This window comes from Ochotona princeps, chromosome 11 (assembly GCF_030435755.1).
Source record: "Ochotona princeps isolate mOchPri1 chromosome 11, mOchPri1.hap1, whole genome shotgun sequence".
NCBI classification, from domain to species: Eukaryota; Metazoa; Chordata; class Mammalia; order Lagomorpha; family Ochotonidae; genus Ochotona; species Ochotona princeps.
The window spans coordinates 26,581,935-26,601,865 of record NC_080842.1 but is presented as its reverse complement, the minus strand read 5'-3'; the positions used below and the strand labels follow the sequence as shown (position 1 = coordinate 26,601,865).

The window sequence follows — 19,931 nt, the reverse complement described above, 5'->3', positions numbered from 1 at the left end:
TGGCTCCAGATGCACGGGCCTTTATTTCCCCTCCCCTAACCCAGGTCTGATCGCATAAGCCTCCTTGAAGCTGTCTCCAGATCTGTGAGCAGTTATGCCGAGGCTTGTAAAGGCCTGTAGGCATGCATTTCCAGGGATGGGGACAGGGGTTGCCAAGGAAGCTCGGTCACATTTTCTTCTTGGAGAGCTGCATGTATTTATTTGACAAGGGGGGACTCAGGGGAGAGAGATGCCGCCAGCTCGGTTCCATTATCCCTTGCACGACTGGCTGCGTTAACACGGCAAAGTCACCATCCAAGCCGGGTAGAGTTTGCTGTGAGCTGCCAGAGGTTTGCAAAACAGATAGCGACATCTTGCATTTCTTCTCCTCCACTTTTGATTGCTGGGGAGGGCACAGCATAAACTGCCTGCCCTCCCCAGCTCCCCACGCTCCCCACACTCCCCAGAAGGCAGCTCAGGGAGGCAAAAAGCCTGATGGTCAGGTAGCAAGCTCTGCTTTCCAGGGATGCATTTGAAGGAGGAAACATGTGGTGCGATTTGGCACAGCACAACCTGAGCTTTACCTAGCAGCCTCAGATGATGGAACTTCTTTGTTAGAAAGGGGGTTGGGGCAAGCAAAACACCCAGTGAAGTTCCAAAGCTAACAAAACACATACGCTGCAGAGATTACAGACTGCACACCTCAGACTCCTCGCAGACACTGAGACACCTGCACACTTGGTCTAGTATCTCCGCAGAGTACATGGGGCCAGTGGTGAGGAGTTTTTTTCTCTAAATGGCATCCACTTAGTGTGAATGTCCAGCATTACAGGCTGAACAACCTCGAGTGCTTGAACTACGCAACTGGACTAGACACAGGCTCCAATATTTATTACCATTTCTAAGTTTAATGAATCCTACTGGTTGCATTTGGTTACAATGAGGGGATCTAGAAAACAACTGGAGAGAGAGGGAAAAAAAGCTTGTTTCCCCGTTCTTATCCCGTAACCAGGTAGCTCTTCTTTCTGGCCTCTTTAGGATAGGTGTAATCTTCTCAATCATGCATCCCTAGATATCAAAGGGACGCCTGCCTCCACGCGTGCAGAAGTTTTGCACACTTGGAATGTTTTGTGTGGAAACTGGGCCACAGACGTGATTCCTGAGACACTCTCGTTCTGTCAGGGATGCGTGCTTTCAGCGTGTTGCATGATTATGATGTCATATCTGGGGGCATCCCATCTTATTTGACAAGTTTCCCGAAGACAGTAAGAAACCTCAATGAAAGCGGGGTACTATTTATCTGATGCCGCACCTTATAATTGATCAAAAAGTGTGAAATTCATGTGGCAGGATAGAGACAGAGCTTCCCCCAGACGACTTTGCTCTGCTTTGCCTCACTGTGAAGCCGGGCTGGAGTGTAAGGGAGACGGTCCGGCGGCGCACTCGCTCGCTCACTCGACAACTCCGGGAACTCGGACTGTGAATCTTTGCTGCGTACTTCGCGGTGGGGATTCATCTGATCTGCTCTCCCCGCGCTCCCCCCACCCCGGCCCTTTTGTAGAGACTTTGTCACAAGCTCCGGGCTTTGGTAAAAGGAGGCTGTGTCCTTGTTTGCCAAGCGGTTGATCCACTAAGGTTCTGCGCAGTGTTACCAATATCAGCGTATTCGCTTCTGGACGGATCAAATTAGTTGCAGGCCGGCGGAATTCTGCGCTGCGGAGTTAAGGGTGGAAGGAGAACTCTGGGGGTACCTGTCCCGCCACCATAGTTACGCGTACAGGTGTACACCTGTGCGCTCCAGGAGGGCTGGCAAGGGATCCCAAGGGAATTCGGGGGAGCGACCGGGTGCCCTAGGCTACCTCAGGCACGCAAGGCGCATTGGGGCTTCCGCCGGCTCGCGGAATAAAAATAAATAAATATATCAATCAATAAATAAAGGTGCCCGCAGGTGGCAGGAAACCACAGAGTCGGAGAGCGGCTCCGCGAAGTTGGCCCGTAGGATGTTTATTGGAAAACTGCAACAGCGTAAAGTTCCCGCGCTAGAGGCAGCTCCCTGGGTGGGCTTCGCGCGCGCCCTGGGGACTAAGGACCGTGAGGCTGGAGCCAGAGCTTTGGTGGGAGCCGAGCAAGTAGAAACTTGTAGAGAGCAGTCAAAACCCCTCCAAGTCCTCCCCCAGCAAAGAAAGTAGAGGCAGCGGCAATGCTCAGCTGGTAATCAAACCAAGTAATGAGGAGCAGCGCGAGGAGCCCTCGGAGGGCCAAGAGCCCGCCCCTGACCGGGGCTTGCTTGCTTGCTGGAGCTCCCGGTACTTGAACGCGGGGCCCACACGTGCGCTAAATCAGCGCGGAGTGAGGCTCGCCAAGAAAGCCTGAGCGTTTAGTGCCCCCCCACCCCCTTCCCGAGGTCGCGGCGCGTTTCAGTTTCGGACGGACGGCGGAAGGGCAGACACAGGGCACTTTAAGCGGCTCGGTGAAAGGACAGGCTGCCCGCCGGGGGCGGACAGCCTTCGTGACCCCGGCCCCGCCTCGGCTTCCATCTTCCCCGTGGCGTCTCACACTCCCACCACCTCGGGTGACTCAGCTGACCTGACATGCCCACCCTTCGCAAGATCAAGGAAAGTAGTGTGGCACGCAGGTTCGCTTACACAGAGAAGTGTTTATCTACTCACGTCAGGGGCAGTGACTCCCTTCCCCCGGCCCCCGCCCCAGGCAGAGGGTGCGCAGCAAGCCCCGCGCACTTTCACCCTCCCGCCCCCTAAGTCTCCTGCCCCGCAAGCAGCCAGAGCCTGCGGCTCGCCCGCCCGCGCGGGGCAGTAAGTTCCCGAGCGCTTGCCCTGGGCGGCAGGCGAGAGCCCAGCCGGAGCCCCGCATCCTCAGCGCCAAGTGTTCTTCATGGATGACCCCTAAATCTCGGCGAGCGTCGTGGAGGCACTGATTGGCCACAGCATGGGAGCCACGGTGCTTTCCCGGGCCCGACGCGGCCGAGAGGAGGGAGGGAGAGAGGGAGGGAGGGGCGGCGGACGTGGTTCAGTCCGGCAAATCCCATTTGACAGAAAAGGCAGTAAACGGGGAATCTCTCCCTCTCTTTCTTTTGAATAAAGAAGAAGAAGAAATAAAGTACCTGTCATCTTGACAAGTGGCGGAGCGGAGGAGTCAAGGATTATAAATGGTCTCCGCCGGGCCGGTCGCCCCGTGATTGGGCTCTCCCGCGATCCGCACCGGGGGAAGGCATGGTAGGCTCCTCTGGCTCACTCTCTCTCTCGCTCTCTCTCTCTTTCTCTTTCTCTCTCTTTCTCTCTCTTTCTTTCTCTCTCTCTCTCCCTCTCTCTCTCTCTCTCTCTCTCTCTCTCTCACACACACACACACACACACACACACGTGGACGCGCCCGGCGCGTCCCCTCTCCACACCATTCCGGTCCTGGATGCGGCTCCCTGGCACAGCGCCACGCTCGCCTCCTCACCTTTCCCTCTTCTCTCTCTCCTCCCAACCTTCCCGCTGCCGGGGCCCCGCACCTGAAAACGCCAACCCGGGCCGGGGCCGGCGCGAGGGAGGCTGGAGTTGGGGGCGGGAGGTGGGGGGTTGCCGGCGGGAAGGGAGAGAGGGGGAGCGCGGGGGAGAAAAAGAAAGTGAACTCATTGGCGTTCGGCGCGCGCTGCCCTCCCCTCGCCGCCGGCCCCGGGGCCCGCGGGCCGGGCGCAGGGCAGGGGAGGAAGTTGTCAACACTTGCCATTCTCCCCTCCCTCCCCTCGGCCCCGGACCCCCGCGCCCCCACAGCGCTCCTCACTGGGGCCCAGCCTCCTTTGAATTTGGCCCAGCGCTGGAAGTGCGCTCTGCTCCGGTGCACGCGGCGGCTGCGGCCGGAGAGCTACCGGCGGCGCGGGCGAGCCGAGCGCGGTAAGTGCGGCGCCGCTGCCGGCGCGCCCTCCTTCCTTTCTTGGGGTCCTAGTGCCCGGGCCGCGGCGCCGCGCGGGAACCGGAGTACTGAGTTGAGTGGCTGGCTGGCTGGCTGGCTGGCTGGCTGGGACGGCACTTTCTCTTGGCGGCAGCAAGTTGGCCGACTCTCTGGGCTGAGGAGCGATGCCTCCTAGGCGCTCCGGCCAGCTGGCCATGTCCGGGCTGGCCTCGCTGGGGGTCCCCGGCCACGAGCTCCCCGCCCCGCCCTCGCCTGTGGCACCTTTGGCTGCCGACTCAGGTGGGAACTTCTCCCAGGTGCTGTTGACTGGCTAAGGAGGCAAAGGCCCTGGAGAGTCTAGGTGGCCACGCCGCTCCTCCTCCCCCCTCTCCCCCCAGCTTCTAGGGAGTCCTGGTTTCCCGAGGCAGACAGCCCAGGGGCTACTCCAACCTGGGGAAGAGGCTCCTGGCGGTCTTGCCCTTGCCGGGTGTTACCCAGTTTTGTGACAGGGGTTTGCTGCAAGAGGTGGGGTGTGAATGGTTCCCATAGGACTTTGGGCCAGAGGGAAGCCGGTGGAGAGGTGCTTCAGAGTTGGAAAGAAGCAACAGCGGAAGGGGTAGGGGCGGGGACGGTGTGAGGGAGTGGTGAATCACGACTAAAACTTGATCTGGAAACTCTGGATGGGGCTGAAGACAACATATATCCTGAACTGGGCAATGAATAGGGGGGAAATTACAGACATAGGAGCCTGCAACTCAACCGAGGTGCCTGTGGTGCGGACCGGAAGGGGCATCCAGTAGTGAATGTGGAGCTGGGAAGGTGGCTGGTCTTTGCTGAGCATCTTTGGAGGAGGTTCGGATTCCCCTCACTTTTTAAGGTAGTTAGGAGGATGAGTTGTTCATTCTTGTTGTGCAGCAAGTGTAGCGATCATCACCGTGCCAGACAGCAAGTATGTCTGTTTTCTGAAGTCATTAGCACTTCGAGCTCGGGAAAAGTTTGCAGGTACTTTGGAGTAGGTGCGCCGCAGTGGATGAGCCAAAGCCATCTTTCACTTTTTTTTTTTTTAAGCAAAAAGACGAAACAGACCCTGGACAGCTGGTATCCTTGAGAACAAGGCTTGCTTGCTAAGGTTCCCCTTGTCTTCTGTTCTCTCCTGACGGTGGATTTGTCAAACATTTTAGAGTTTGGCAGAACACACTGAGTGGTCTTCCCCCAAGAAGTAGGAATATATTCAGGCTCTCCCTTTCCCTTCTGTTGTCAAAAGGAAAAAGAGAGAGAGAGAGACAAAGAAAAGCAAGCAGGACTAGCATCTTTGGAAAGCTTGGAAGGGTACCCCGAAAGGTATTCCTGCCAGTGAACAGAACTTGGTGGTTTTTAATTCCTTGTTGAATGCGTTTAAAACACAATGCACACCCCTTCCCCCGGTTGCCTGCTTGGAGAAGTAACTGTCGTCTTTCTAGCATAAAATGTAGAGTTTGGAATTCAGAGTAACGGTATTATAATTCAGTCTAGATTTTGATATTTTAAATTAAAGCACAGGATTTAATACACCAACACTCTTGCATTGCACTTTTCCTTAATACAATTTTAATCATCTAAAACTTCTAGCTTAGATTTCTTAATATATGAAATTCTTGCATGAGCCTTGAAAGTTTCGATTTGTGATTCTAAAGGCAGAGCAAATATTTAATTCTTGATCTAAGAGTGAGAGGTTAGTTCAGTAATAAGACTTGCTAATCCCACTTTAAAATGTCATGGCATTCACAAATTATTCCTAAATTCTTCAAAGATAAGGGTCTATAATGAGGTTAGTTATTCTATTGTGTGTCTCAAGATTGTGTTTCTCTTTTCCTGTTGCCTTGTTTCCTTAACCATCTTGTCTTAAAAAAAAAAACAAGAATTTTAATATTCCTCTCACTCAAAGGTACTGTTTTGACTAGCAGTAAAAATACCTGATTTTGGACAACTTTAAAAAGAACAAATAGCATTAGGAAAAGTAGTTCCTTTCAATAAGACACCTGCATGTTTTGTGGCCAGTGCACAGTTTTATGAGAAATGTAATTATATTAGTAACTACGCTGCTGTTGATCTGTTTGGAGAACCATATGAGTACCTATGGCAACAGCATTGAAGCAGGCAGAGGAGATCAGCCCTAAGTGAGGATTGCTTTATTATTTAAAATAAAGCAGGTAGATTTGTAGCAGGGTGGTGATTAGTTATTTTTTCCAAATGGAATTATTTTATAGGAATGTGTTTATTTTCTAGAAAGCAGTGCTGCTTTAGATAAATTATAGAGGCTTTTCTTACTATGATCTTGTAGGCGTGTCATCAGTCTTTTGGTTAGAAAAAGGAACTAGCTTTATTAGGGAGAAGACAAAGAAAGATAAGGGTGCTTATCTTTGAATAGAGGAAAGCTCCTAAATAGAATGAAAAGTTTTAAATTTATTCAGAAAGGAAACCTAACTGAACAATACTGATCCAGTTAGGAAGTTCATGCTAATCTTTCTTAGCTTCAGAGAGCCAAGAGTAATTATTCTTTTTGTAAGAAGTCAAGCAAACCAGACACCCAGGGAAAGTGTGGTTATCTTGTGAGCACAGTGACCTGCCAGAAATACGGAATCCGCGTTGGGCTGCATGTGCACAAAAATGATGCCTTTGCAATGGCAGTGAGAGTGTGTTGGAGAACATGCGAGGGGATGTTACCTGCAAAGATGCTGAGCAGCAAGTCTGAAGCGTGAACGTAGTCTGAGATAAAGCCGCCATTATGGCCAACTTTGTTGATTAATACTAATGATTTTGGTAGATGCACGTGTCTCCTCGTTGCTATGAAACTTTATTTAACTCTTTAAAATGGTTGTGTCTGGGTTCAGGTATTATGCTTCTGTGATTCGGTGTAGAGAGCATTCTGTGATTCGGTGTGGAGAGTGAATTGCCTGCCGGCTCCTTGAAGCTCTGTTGAGGCACCTGTGAGGCGTGTTCTGTCACACCTTGCTTGGGCACCCAGTGCTTTATTTGATGTCCCTTTAGACTTTTAGGACATGATTTCTATACTTAGGTGAAGATGGTGAACACAGAAGATAGTAATTTGCCACCAAACTTTTTTTCTCTGATTCACAACCACTTATTCATTCCTTTAAATTTTCAGTTGAGGTCAGTGTTCATTTTTGTCCTAAAGCAGAATGATAGCTGGGAGAAAGAAATCGAATACAAGCATTGGGATGAAGAAGTATGCTGAGTAGATGCACTGAAAGATATGTAATAAGACAGCGTGATTTTAAAAAGTTGCAACAACTAAGTTTTAAATTTTATTTCATATAAACATCTTTTATGGCCTGACTTTGGAGAGATCAACTGTTTTAAATAGTCTAGATGTAAATTTTGTGCTTCAAAAAGGAAAAAAAAAGTCTTAGTCTGAAAACTGATTAATTGTTGTGTCTTATAAAACCTGATTTATTTTATACTTTTTTATACTAAACATTACCATTATGAAGCTCTACTTCTAATTGAGATTAATGTTTCTGAGCAAAGAAGTGCTTTGGAGGGCTGCATTCATTTTGAGTGCTGTTGTAATCAATTTTGGATGCTGTATTCCACCATGGATCAGTTTGCATCCAAACCTGCCTTATTATGTGGAATTAACTTGTTGGTGATTGATAGTAACACTTTCCCGTCTTGAGAAGTCATTCGTTTCCCAACAAGTGTGCTGCCTTGTATGAGTTTCAAAAATGCTGCTTCTCATAATTAAAACATCCTTTTGGAGAAGTTCCTAATTTGAGCTTTTTCTAAGAGTCAGAAGAAGCAGGATGAAGTAGTACATTAATATATTTTCTGCTGAAAATCGCCTTGCTCCTCCTGCCCCCAGTACAGTTTGTTGGAGGTATATTTTTATGCGCATCAAAGGGGTTTTATGATTTGAGTCATAAATGGTCATCGTTACCCACCTAGGTTATTTCTTTCTTTGTTTACTTCGTCTCGTTGAATTTCTCATAAATGCAAGAAGTATTTCCTGTGCATGTATTATAACTTTAGTTCACAAGATGGTAGTATGTATAATCCTGACAATGAAAAGTAATACATGTGGATTGTAATTCTTATTGGAAGCAAGGAGAGATGGTGGATATTATAGTTTCTATTGAGATACTTGCATTTGTTTTATTTGTGTTTGGTTGGTGTCAACTTTATCCTCCTGTAAAAAAAAAAAAACTTAAGATTTTTTAGTCCCATATATTGCATTGTTCATTGCGATATATGCTTGATGACCAATAAAGTAAAATCCAGAATGCATAGACTATAAGAATTAATACAGATAAGTATTCTTACCATACTATATAGTATATAGGATTTCTAAAAAAAAAAAAAAAAAAAAAAGGAACAGCTTTATACTACATGTAACGCTTCCACCAGGAACATGGTTCTTTACTTTTAGGGAAAATAAAACTTGGTAGTAACTGTCTTTCTTGTTACTTTTGAATTTTCTTCTCGGTAGTAATATTACTGGCTTTTGACTGATAGTTTTCTGGTTTAAAATATTTATATGAAACAGCCTTAAAAGTTAAGATAAAAACACTTAAAATACTTTTTACAAAATGTTACAATTTGAATGGTTAAAATGTGGAAACATGCTGTCAAGTAGATGTTTTACAGACCTAAACCTCCTTAGGACTTTCAAGGGTTTCATTCCTTTTTTCTGTGGCTTTTGATTAAACACCTCAGGTGTATGGGTAGCCAACCCAGCCACAGAGAATTTGCTACTAATAATAATCTATTCAAGCCTGTGTCTTTCTACTTTGGCGCTGGCCTGAATTTTCATAGTGATTAAAGAATGTGCTGGTAAGTGGCCTGAGTAGATGTTTGAAATCATGTCATATGATAATAATTGATAATAAAAATAGTACTGGAGAGTATGGTGATATGTTGATGGCTTCTTGGAATCTCGGAGGAGCTATGCACAAACTGAGTGGCACTGACTTTTCAAACAGTTTCGTGATAGGTGGCAGTCTTCACTGAGGTCGGTGACATCCTTTAGGTGATGGGTGGTTCTAATATGTTTAGAAGCATGTGTAGAGAATAATGTGACCTAGAAGCAAATTATGGGTATACTTTTTCATGTTTAGGATTTGATGATCAGTAACAGACATGTAGCTTTAAAAAGGAAATGAGTTTTTGTTCCCAAATACATAATTCTTTAATTTACACTTGGGCATAAAACACACACACACACACATACACACAAACAACAACAACAGTAACAAAAATAATACTTTTGTAAGTGAAATATTATGGAAAAGTCATAGTGCATATATTTACACTTGTATCCAATGCTATAAAATGTATATATTGTTCTGTAAAAGTCCTGAAGAGCTGTATTTGTTGATAAGGTATGTTCAAATATCGTGGAGAGGCTTGTGTGCCTGTTAAGGATGGGCTGGAAATAAGGAGTGAAGTGGTGTGGTTGCCCTGGGGCAGGGTCATATTATTTAATAATAATCAGCTGTTGTATAGCTAGCTAAGTCTCCTGGGTCTCTGCCTCCAAACCAAGAGGAGGTGGGGAAAACAGGAAGAGAAGGGACGGCTGGAGAAGGAGAGAAGAAAGGGTGTATGAATAGGAGCATCTTCTACACGGAGTGATGTTGCTTCCAGTGATTTCTGTGTGTGTAGAAGTGTGTTTGACAAGAAGCATGGTCTAGAGGGCTGATTTTGTGATTTAAGTTAATTGGGTAGGTACAGAAGAAAATTGACTTACAAAATTTTTCACTTTTATGTATATGCATTGTAAATCCCTCATGAGGATCAGAATATCGGTTTATAAAATTAATCCTTGATGTTCCAAATATTACAGAATTCTTTAAATGGATGGGAAAAGAAAATGTGTTAATAGCTTTATTTTGCACATATACCGTCGTCTTGTCTTTGGGGCTGAACGCCAAGTTGCAATTTTTTGTATAGGGACTCGGAGAAAAAATCCCAGCAGTCTGAAGATGTGCAGAGACCATTTGGGAGGTGACTTCCCAAAGTCACTTGTCTTTGAAGATAAGGCTCTTAATCAGTGTGTATTTTTGTCTTTCTGTCATTTCTCCAGTTATTGACAGCACTTGCCAGAAATCTCTTGCTAATTTCTGTTCAGATGTCCGTAACGTAGAAAGAAATCACAGCTTGGGAATGACTGTCTTCTTCAGTGCGAGCCTGGAGCGCCTCGCAGTACAGTTCTGAGCAAGGGGGTGACTGGAACTGGTGGTCTCTGTCCCCCCACCCCCGCAAAAAGTACTTCTCAAATCAGAGTGTGATTGCCTCTGAAATTCAGCTCACCTAATTCCTTTGATTAGCATGGAGGACCCCTCATTAGCATGAGGAGGTGTCTTTTGCTAACAGGGGCGTTTCCAAAGAACTCCTCACTTGGGAGCCAGCAGTGCTTTTGTGTGCAGCTCTGGCTCCTGGACTCCAGTGCTCTCTTAGGAGAGCTGATGTACCTGGGCTACACGCTGGAAGGTATGTTACCCACAAAACGAGAGGACAGGATGGTGTTAACTTAATCGCCTTTACAGCAGAGAAATATATGAAGTATTTTAATGGGCTTGTACAAAGCACTTACAAATGTGTTAACATTGGAATGTGTTTATTTGGGTGATTATAAAGTGGACCTATTGCAAAGCATGTCTTCTTTATTCTCAGCGTACCAAATGCTCTTTTGAAGTATAATGTCTATGCTGCTACTTTTATTGGAGAATTTTGAATTTGTCAACATGGAGATGGGAAATATTGGCAAGGCACTGGATCTTTTAAAATAACTTTTAAAGGGAAAAAAAAACCTGGCATAGTGCTTGTCATTTAAACTAATTATGAAATCCTGGAGAAGACAGATGTAAATTTTATATCCTTCAGAATTTATAAGAATTTATAGTTACTTCCAACACAAGAAAGCTTCAGCTCTATAGTTTCCGAAGAACAAATCTAATTTTTTTTCTCTTAGAAATAGAAAGAAAAAAAAACCCTCAACATATCTTGAGCAGTTCTGTGTTTTTCTGTGTTTAATCAAAAGTGGAGTAAAGATTTCCAGTTGTAAATTTTTTTTCACCTGGCTTGAGAATAAAGCTCATGTAGGTTAAAATATGCTAATAGCTAAACTAGTAATTTAATATTTTAGATAAGTGATTACTATATTGCCAAAAACATATAAATGATCATAGTTTGTGTCTTGATCAAAAGAATAAGGCATTCTTGTTGGAGGATTATTACTGAGTTGTGTAATAGTAATAGTTGGAGAAAGAACTTAGCACATCAAAATAACTGAAATGTTAATGCAGGTTTTCTTAGCTTATATTTTACGAAACATTCCAGAAAAATGACATATTTGAAATTCATCACATCTTTTAGTAAAAACAGTCTGTTTGTTGCTTTACACAACTAACCATGAGTTTGTGGACAGAAAGAGGGGAAGACTTGGGAGTGTTTGTGCCAGGACGGAATCTTTAAGTCAAGAGCAGACTAAACTATAACGTAATAATTCCACTTGAAGTTAATTTTCCCCTATTTTTCTCCAGTGAATGTGCTAGTGCATTAGATATTTATGATCAATTTTAATTTAGACCAAAAAAAAAGGTAGAATTAGTACTTGGAGGGAGGGTATACCTGTCCAAGAAGTGAACCCTCATTCAGAGTAATTCTTAGGTTTCTTTGTAACTTTTTCTTTTCTACTATGGACAGAATATCATGTTTTCTCTGGTTAAAATATGGAAGTAAAATTGATCTCCAGTGACGACTTGTTTTGTCTAAGGATCCATAGCCTGTGTGGGAGAAGATTCTGCTCTTACAAAATATTTTGTGACAGTATTGGTTTACTAAGTTGATTTCCCAGTATGATTGTCTTAAGTCTCAATAATTTAAAAATTTACATTGTAGTGGAACTTTGATTCTTTACTAAAAATGAAGTGATTCTTAGAGTGGTTTTTATCCTGCATTTTATCTTGATAACAGCTTTCTATATTCTTTATAGTTCTTCTATGTTCCATATAATCTATATATATTCTAAGAACTATATTCTATAGTTTCTATGGTAGTAAATGTTTTGCTATTTGCATAGTATTGTAACTTTATGGGAAGATAATTCAGAAGACATCATGTTACATTTAGTTAATGTATTCTCCATGTATGAATTTGAAGCATACCTTTTAGCTATAAAGCTACTCCTACAAAAAACTCATTTTTGAACTGAAATACTTTTACTTATATTGTTTCACTTGTAAGTAAACCTCAGTAATTCAAATTATTTATGCTTACTGTATTTGTCTTTTATGTTTTTCCACTAAGCAGGAAAGTTCAGATTTTTCTTTCTATGAATAACATATTTTAGGGTCTGTAGTTTAGTAATTTTTTTAAAAATCAAATTCTCATCTTTAATGAAGCCAAACATGATCAGATAAATACAATATTCTAAAAAATATCATTAAAATATCTTAATGAATATCACATTTTACATACTTGAGACACTTGGAAAGTATCAGTAAAACATACATATGCAAAATCCACACAGATAATCAAGAAGTTATTTATCATAATTCTGAAATATGAGTGATGTGCTTGTTTTTAAGTCACACAGTGTGACTATTTGTAAACTGAATATTGAAATTTTAGATGCATTGATTCTTGACACTCTGGTTTAATTTTAGCGTAGTTCATCTAATCCTGCGTTTCACGTGAGTGTGCTGTTAGCAGTCACGTAGCTGTTCCAGAAGTCCAATCTCTTTCTTCAAGGCTTCCGTGGAGTGCACCTTCAGATACAGCCGTTCAAGCTCCCTGGGCAGCTGTTTGATCACAGGGAGAGCACCAAGTGCTTGTTGTATGAGATGCCATCAGTTAATCTTCTGTTGAAAGTAACTTTTGCAAACTGTATTGTACTGCAGGTGGGGATTTTAACATATTTGGTGGATTTTATATTTAGCTATCGGCAAAAGGTTATGTAAATTAGCTTAAAACAAATCATTAATGTATCATAGATTTCATTTAAATGTCAGGTATGTGAATTGGTTGTATAATTACTACTTGAATTTAGAAAAGGCTATATAATATAACTCACTTTGAAGATTTTAAATATTGAAGAAAGCAAAGTATAAATAGTTCCCAGTCTTGGGAAAATGTTATTAGTGTATGCCTTCTAGGGATTTTTAAATTATTTTTCTCTCTTAAAAAAGTTATCCCTGTTAGGTGTTTTTTATCATTTAATTTTAAGTCTAGCATATAACCATTTGATTTAGGAATAAATGTAAATTATTACTGCCATTATGCTTTTTTTCTTCCATCAGAAAGCATCTCAGGATCCTCATGCTTTTAGGATTAAGAATCTTTGTTGTAAATGGCTACTTTTGGTGGAAGAGTGTAACATAGTTTTTAAATCCTCGTTATTACTTTTAAAAGAATAGTCCATCAGGAATAGGAAGCTTTGTGGATAAGCTGCCACTCTTTGATGAAGGATTATACATTCTCCCCTAAATCTGTGATCTTACAATCTATCCTACAGTGGTTTTATCAAGTAGCACTAGACTAGTTGACCATGATTTCATTTCCTTTAAAAGGGTAATTGGTTGCATTCCAAATCTAATATTCATATAGAATTTTAGAAATAATGATAGGTTGTGCTCCTAAAAACTTTGAGGTTAGTATTTTGATTGGGAATCATGAAGCTAGAAAAGTTTGGAAGGGTGCTTTTCTGTGTATGTCACATGGCTAGCCCAGTGATTTATTATGGGGGTGTAGAGTCGTTTAAATATTTTACCTGTCAGTCAAGCGGACAGAGTTGATGACCTCATGCAAGTTCCCTGTAAGTTTCACCCCTTGTTAGTGGTGTTGAAAAGCAACTTGAGGGGAAAAAAAAGATAGATAAAAATGAAGCAGTTCTATCTGCTAGTGTAAGGGTTAATTATCTATGAACATGTACATAAAATAATGAGCATATGATAGAATGCTTTGGTGATGGATTGCTTTGAGAGGAAATGACAGTGTATTGCAAGTGTATTCCCATTTAGAATGAACAGTTTCTTGCAAAGCATAAGTGGTATAAGTGTGTCATGTTCTAGGGATGCAGTTTTTTGGTTAAAGAAATATGAAAGATTAAATGGTCAGATTGTGATTATATGTCAGTTTTCATTTACTCAATGTCAGTGAAGTAGAAGATAATTAAAAACTGAAGAAATCAAATATCGGTTGAGACATTTAAATTGTGACACACAAGTATTGCCACATAAGAATAAAATATCCTGATGCTTAATTTCTTTTAATGAATGCCTCTTATTTCTTACACTGCTAGCTTCTCGAGGTTTGAAGTGTAGCAGAGTTGCTTGTAAAAACTGCCAAGTGATGAAGCGTGACAAACTTACAGTTTATATCTGATTTTCTATTCTTATTGAAGTGTGTTACCAATTTCCAAAGATGCTCTTTGAAATGGTTTTTCTGTTCAAGTTCTACTTTTAAATATAGTATCTGAGTCTAGAAATTTGTGTTCTTAAATATTAACCTGAAGTGTTTATGTGAAGACAGCTATTTTAAAAGTTTGCTGCGATCACTAACACGGTGACTTGAAGTAAGGACTGATGCAGCATTGTGGACTTTTGTAATGGATCTAAATATGTTTTTGAAATAAGTAGAATCTAGGTACTTTTCATCAGCTTTCGATTCCTTTTATGTGCTTCTTTTTAAGAAGAAAATGAATTTAATTAAAGCTTTCAGGAGTTTAGGCAAATGATGCTCACATTTTCAGATTATTGCTAGTGGAACATGCACATTGATATGTCACATGATTGTCTTGGTGAGACACTTTATTCATCAAGTTGACTATTTCCAGTTCTTAGAATATTTGGTTTCCGTTTAGTGTTTAGAAGTAATTTGAATGAAGGGTTTTGAAGAGCACGTTTGCCTTCCATCTTCCATCAGCTCTGTAGCTGAACCCTTCCAATCCCTTTCTTCATTATGCTAAGCCACTCTCAGATTCTAATCTTTGCTGTCTCCACAGCTGTTTGGGAATTGTTTTTGTTTTTTGCGAATATAATTGCGTGTGTCTTGTGCAACTTATTTCTGTAAATATTGGTAAAGAAAGGTGAGAAAGGAGAGCATGAGCATGTTGTGTCTTTTCAAATTGTTACACCAGTGGTTATTAGGAAATATTTGCCTTGCTTGATGTTAAGCAAAGAAGATGAGCGGGTCATTTTCATAAAATGATGCCAAACCTTAAAATCTAATCAAAATTTGATAAGTCTCCTAGTTTTTACTATGCCACTAAAATATATTCTGGAGGCACATATTTAACCCTTCCATTTAGTTTGATGTACCAGGTGGGTAAATGGCTGTTGTCACATAGGCAACGACGTAAAGCAGTTAAAAACTCTGGGCATTAGAAAGAGAGGTGCTTTTTACAGAAAATGCTGCACACGTGCTTGCGTTATTATTATTTATATGACAAAAAGGTCAACTCTGACCATTTGTAAGCCTTAAGAAGTGTTAATTTTTCAAGCTCAAGGACATCCTACCTTCTTATAACATCTGCATAAGTTAGAATCTTTTCCATCTCTCTGTTTAGGATTACGTGTCTGTAGGAGTAAGTAAAGCTATTTTGAGATAAGAAAAATGTAGACAATTATCAAGTTCAGTACTTCACTATGTTTTAGTTGCTTAAAGTACTATGTTTAAACATACCGCTTTTGTTTTCTTCTTTTTGAAATTCTAGAGAGTATCTGTTGCCTGGCAGAAATTCCTGAAAGTATGAGGAGGGCAGGGTTAGGGATGAGATAAATCAGGCCTCTGTGGGGAAGAGGACCTGGATGTGGTCTACTGTTTTCTGATACTGCTCCTGGGAACCCGTTTGTGATAGAAAAAAGGTCTCCAGGATATAAATGCAGGTATGCAAAAATGATGACCTCAGGGAAACTTTTGAAAATTTTTGAGGGTAAGAAATGTGCTGTTTTTCAGTCAAAACTTCAATTGTTTCCCTTTATATTTATTGTATTAGAAATTAATGAACCCTTGCCAATGTATCTGCAAAATATGAGACTGTATAAATACAGTAAAGCTCTACCCTGACTTGAACATTTAACTTTGTTTGCTTTATTTATTTACACAGCCATTCTTGCTCTCCCAGTACATTTAAATCAAACACCACATGCTTTGTTAGTGCTCTGTGTCCAAGTGACTGTGTCCTGGGAAAAATTAGGAGATATAAGACATGAACTCAGACCCCTAGGAAAATTTCATTTCGAGTTGAAGCACGATATAAAGACATAACTGACAGTCATTAAGGTTATTAAGAAAGCCAGGAGAGGTAATGGAAGAATTACTGCTTTGATCAGATTGTGCTCTCATGGCTCATGGATCTTGGGCTTGCCAGAGAACGAATGGGGTGAGGGGAGATACTAAAACAAACACTTCTAGCATAACCTTCCTGAGGCATACAGACATTAGCAGTGCCTTGAACCTCTCCGGGGCTTCAGATACGTCCTAAGGCGCAAAGGAGTGATGGGGTTTACGGATGCTGAAAAGCATAGTGAGTCAAGGCAAAGAGTCTTGGTCTTATTCTTGCCTTCATCACCCACCCATGTCTGTGGACACCCAACCAAAAGGGGCGCTGGAAGGCAAAGACTGACCACATTGCCTTCTTCCCTGAAGAATCACTCAGCAAGATGCGTCACACTCACCCACAGGCCCTTGGAAGGCAAAGCCCATTGTTCCCTGGTTCTGAGTAGGGCCTCAGCTGCTAGCACGGTGCCTGGCGCTAAGGAGTCCATACATAATGGATGCAAGAATGAAATCTTCTCTCACTCTGCATCATTGTCAAGTGTCCTCACAGGAGCATAGCTTCTCTCCAGGACAGGGTTTGTGACCTCTGGACTTGGGTCTTCACCTGGGACTGCTCAGGCTGTGACAGTCTGTGAGAGATGTACAGACTGTGGGCACCTTCTCTATGATGCTTGGTGCCAGAGGGGTTTTTGATCATGCAGTGTTTAGAGGTTTGACAAAGATCAGCATAGATTTTTCAGGTGAGCATCCCTAGTCTGAAAATCCAAAATCCAGTAACTCCAAAAATCTGAAGTGTTAGAATGTATTTGTTGATTTCAGATGCAGTGGGGGAGAGGTGAGGTGACAGAGATCAAGATCTCAGCTGGTTCATTCTCAGTTGCCCACAATAACTGGGGAGAACCAGGCCAGACCTGGGAGCCAGGCACTTAACCCACTGTCCCAATTACTGGAGCCACTACCTGCTGCCTCATGGGACTGAAACCATGGTGCTCCAGTATGGAGTGGGCATCCAAAGGGTATCTTAACCTTTAGGCCAGATACTGCCCCTTACATTTTTGACAGTCATGTCTGTGGTCAAAAATATTCAGATTTCAGAGCATTTCAGATTTAGGGTTTTTGGCTTTGGGTTGCTCTACCTGTCCATGGTATCAACAAAGAACTGTAAGTATCTAAATCAGGACAAAGGCATGCATTTGGCCACAAGAGTTAAGAGGAATTCAGGGAAAGGAAATAGAATGCACCTCAATTCAAGAATGATTAACAATAATGCTAGCAGGTGTCCTTGGTAAGTGACAGGGGTTATTTACCTAGTAAATGTTCCTATGTATTAAAAATGTGTATTTTTTCATATTTTCTGAAATATATAGTTCACTTTGTCTTTCATTTGTCCATTATTGGAAAAGAACACATTGGTGCATGGAACTGTGTCTTTACTGTTAGGAAACAGCAGAGCAAGTTTGATGATAAATGATGTTGACACAGTCTCAGCACCAATGAGACATGGGGATGTAGTAGTAGGGTCTGTGCACTAAAGGGCGCATGCTTCATCCAGCAGGAGCCAGCACGTTGCACCTCGACAAGTTGTTGCCATGTGAGGGTGAGACCTAATGTTGCCAGATTGTGAGATTTTTTGAGAAATGCCAGACTATGAATTATGTGAAATCTCTAGCTTTTAAAATGTTGGCTCATTGCAAAAAAACACACACACAACACACAAAACACACAGATAAAACAAAACACGTCGGCAGCCTGGGTTTGGCAGTTGGGCCACCAGTTTGCAACCTGTGACAGAGCTGCGGAGATCTGCATTATGTATTTGGGAGGCTGTGGATGAGCAGTAGGCCTGGAGCAGAGGATCCCCCATGGAGAAATCTGTGATGAGTTTGGAGAGGGAGCTTGGGTCCAGATTGTGGATTATCTTAAATGTCATCCTCCTCTACCCATTTTGGAGAAGAAAATGTTTTCAGTTTGCAGTACACTTTTTCTTGCTTTAAAACAGAAACCCAGGCTGCCAGCAAGCCTTCTGTAAGCATTATTTCTGCCAAGGCAGTAAAGGGTTAAGTGACAGTGGCTGTTAAGGCCTCTCCTTTTTCCATCTCCTCTAACCGCTTCTGGTCCCTCCCTCCTTATCATCTCTTTCTGCTCTCCCTGGTCCCCCTTAGCCCCCACAGATGGAGTTCTAGGCTCTCGACACCCTTAATATACGTATCATTTTGAGGAGGCTCCAACAGCAGGCTATAACAAATATCTGTATTGCTTGGATTAGAATGCTCCCTGAATCCAAATATTCAATTTTCCAAGAGAGAAAAGCCTAAAGCTAAATATGATACATTGTATACATCATAGTGTTTACATTAGTTGTGTACAAATAACAATGGAATTCCCCCGAAATATTGTTTTCTATTATTCTGTGGTATCTGAGTTGGCCACTGAAACTGGAGAAATCATTTTTTGTCATTTTCTTGCTGTGTGACATTGGGTGAAGGTACTTCATCTCTGAGCCTCATTTCTTCTGAACAATGGAATTGATAACAACTTGTAGGTATTATTGTTGGGGGCTTGGCACACATGAACACACTGATGGTAGTGGTAACAGGTCATTTTCAGTGGCAGCTTTCAATAATGGCTACCAGTCGAATTTGTGTTTTGGTGTCAAGTTTGGAGACTGAAGCTCCCATCGTAAGATGTGCCGTGGGGTTATGTTAATCTCCATAAAACCAACATGCCAATATACTCACTTGGATTGTTGCAAAGATCAAATGAGCTAAAGCATGTTGAGGATTTAACGTTGGGGGGCGGTCAGTTGTGCGGTGAATATGTGAGCACATGCACATGTGTATTGGTGTGACAGCACCACCTCACAGTGGTCAGATTGCTGGTGACAGTAGTTCTCTGGGTAAAAGTTGTCACGGACCTTCAGAGCATGCCCCACCTTGCGGACCCTGCTATGACATTGGATGGCTATCCCACATCCCAGGGTTTGGAGGTGGTTGGGAGACTGGATGTGGCTTTTCCCCTTTACTTCCCCTTCCCCTCAGATACAGGAAGATAAAAGGAGGATGTGGAAACACACCCACTTTCCTCTAGCCCTTGACCCTTCCCACCCTAATCAGCTATGTAAACATCATCAAAAATAAAATTTAAGAAAAAAAATTGTCATGGAACTTTTGTTTACTAGGTTATTGCCTAGAAACTTAGTTTATTTTTTTCTTGATTTATTTGAAAGAAAGGAAAGACAGGGAGCGAGCGAGCGAGTGAGTGAGTGAGCAAATGCCATCCACCATTCTCTGATTTATTCCCCATGTGGCTGCAAAGTTGGGGCTGGACCAAGCTGAAGCTAAGATCTCAGAGTTTCTTATGGTTCACCGTGTAGATGCAGGGACCCCAACACCTGGGCCATTATCTACTATCCTCCAAGATACACCAACAGGGAGCTGGATCAAAAGTAGTATAGCTGGGACCCAAATTGTTGCCCATGTTGGATTGGTACTGCACACGTGGCTTCACAAACTATGCCACAATGTTGGCCCTGAAACTTATTTTTTAATTCTCTTATTTTCATTTCATCTGAAGGACAGACTTAGACCGAAGATCTCTCATCCTCTAAGTGACTCTCTACAACAGTTAGGGTTGGAACAAACCACGGCCAGAAGTAGAGAATTTAATCCAGATCCTCTGTGTGGGTAGCCAGTACTCAAGTACTTGAGCCATTACCTGCTGCCTCCGAGGGTATTTAGCAGGAAGCAGAGGGAAAGCCAGGGGTTCCGAGGAGCTCTGAGTG

General features: G+C 42.6%; 1 protein-coding gene across 5 annotated transcripts in view; it reads left to right on the top strand.

Annotated features, from left to right (window-relative positions):
- Positions 1-2,798: 2,798 nt before the first annotated feature.
- Positions 2,799-19,931, top strand: part of TENM3 (teneurin transmembrane protein 3) — a 614,727-nt gene continuing 597,594 nt past the window's right edge. Inside the window, exons 1-2 of one of the 5 annotated variants that reach the window (XM_058669959.1) lie at positions 2,799-2,937; positions 3,081-3,212. The gene's annotated coding sequence lies outside the window, so the exon portion shown is untranslated. Of the gene's footprint in view, positions 3,213-3,582; positions 3,877-4,093; positions 4,175-19,931 lie in introns of those variants that run through there. The other 4 variants (XM_058669958.1, XM_058669964.1, XM_058669960.1 and 1 more) reach the window with 4 other exon arrangements.